The sequence below is a fragment of the Lepus europaeus genome, chromosome 8 (genome assembly GCF_033115175.1).
Source record: "Lepus europaeus isolate LE1 chromosome 8, mLepTim1.pri, whole genome shotgun sequence".
NCBI lineage: Eukaryota > Metazoa > Chordata > Mammalia > Lagomorpha > Leporidae > Lepus > Lepus europaeus.
The window spans coordinates 21,138,891-21,140,811 of NC_084834.1; the positions used below are offsets into that span (position 1 = coordinate 21,138,891).

A 1,921-nucleotide genomic window follows, 5' to 3' on the forward strand; every position below is an offset into this window, starting at 1 on the left:
GACCTGAAGTTATTAAACTATTATTAGAGATCATAGAGAGAATGCTCTAGGACATCACTGGAATCAACAAGCATTTTTATAAATCAGATCCCAAAAGCACAGGAAACAAAATAAAAAGTCAATATATGACATTTTATCGAGCTAAGGAAGCTTCTGCACAGGAAAGGAAATAATCAGCAGATTAAAGAGAATACCTACAGAATAACAGAAAATGATTGGGAACTATACATCTGACAAAAGATTAATTACCAGAATAAAATATGGGATTCTACTCAATAGCACTGGAACAAATATTCTAATTAAAAAGTTGATAACATCCATGGATAACCATTTTTCAAAAGAAGACATGCAAATGGCCAACAGATACATGAAAAGAAACGCTTAACTGATTTTCAGATAATTTCAAACTGAAACCATAATAATGCATTACAATGGCTATTGTGAAAATGAAGATAACAAAAGCTGGCAAGTACATGGAGAAAAGAATGTCCTTCTATACTGTTGGCAGAAAAGTAATTAGTAGTCTTTGCAGGCAACAGTATTTATTTTTAATATTTATTTTTTTAATTATCTGACATGTAGAGTGACAGAGAAGGAGGGGGGAGAGAGAGAGAGAGAGAGAGATCGATCTTCTATCTGCTGATTAACTCCCCAAATGTCCACAATGATTGGGGCAGGACTAAGTGGAAACCAAAAGCCTGGAACTCCATCCTGGTCTTCCATCCCAAAGTCTTGTGTTAAAAATGAGTGTCTCGACTGCTGAAGAACAGGTTTTTTTTGTTTTATTTTTTGGTTTTTGGGGTTTTTTTTACTGTGTAAATTGTTGAACCCTTTATTTAGTATGGAGCTGGTCTTTTGTGTATAAAGTTAATTGAAAATGGATCTTACTGGAGAATGGGACTGGGAATGGGAGAGGGAGGAAGTGGAAGGTTGGGAGAGTGGGTGGGAGGCAGGTATGGTGGGAAGAATCACTATATTTCTAAAGTTGTACTTATGAAATGCATGAATCTGTATTCCTTAAATAAAAGGTCTCTTTGGGGGGAAAATAAATAAATAAGTATAAATAAATAAATAAGTGGACCGATGCTGATGGCTGATGGATTAGAGGCTTGATCTAATTCTGGTAGCTAGGAGGTGGGTCCAGAGAAGGGGTTCAGTGCATCAGGGATTATCTTTAGACTGATAAGAACAGATACTATACTTGATCTTAGCCAAAAGGCTGAGAAGCGATAGGGTTTAACCTAAGGAAAAGTACCAAATATTTCATTGTTTATATGAATTAAGAAGTTGTCATTAAACAGTAACTTCAAAGGATGCTTGGACTAGTTAACAACTGGAAGAAGACTTATGAAAATGTATTTTGACCAAACTTAGTACTAGGCAGGTAGCATAGACCTATGGATCACTTATTTCCATTCTTACCATTCTCTCTGTAATGTACCACATTTGAAGCACCTGGTTGGGGCTATCAAATGAGAAATTTAGTCATATCCATTTGAAACATTGATCTTTCATTTCCATTTTTTCTCCATCCCTCCCCTTGCCCTGTAATATGTTGTTCATCTGGTTTTAATGCTGCATAAATATACATTGTCTCATACCTGTTTGCTTTGGATGCTGTGTGCTGAGCTGTAACAAAATGTTGCTGCTTTTGTTATGCATATACAGCTGCTTGCTTTAAATTAGTAGATTCTGAAATAGCTTTTTCTTGCATGTCTAAAATAAAAGTATTGCATGTAAAAAAAAAAAAAAAAGACACTTCTTGCTAGAGAGCTGGTTTTAAGAGCTGAGGCAGCCTGGCTTCTCTCTCTGCCTCTGGGCTTGGTGCTTGGTCCTTCTTGTGCACCTGCTTCACCATCACCAACCTCCACCAGATGCCAGAGTAATGGGGCTGCTCAGACCTGGACTGTGAGCTTCCAAC

The 1,921-nt window shown here is 36.9% G+C and overlaps 1 pseudogene; it reads right to left on the reverse strand.

Annotated features, from left to right (window-relative positions):
- Positions 1 to 1,023: 1,023 nt before the first annotated feature.
- LOC133766156 (U2 spliceosomal RNA) lies at positions 1,024 to 1,231 on the reverse strand (annotated as a pseudogene).
- Positions 1,232 to 1,921: the final 690 nt, after the last annotated feature.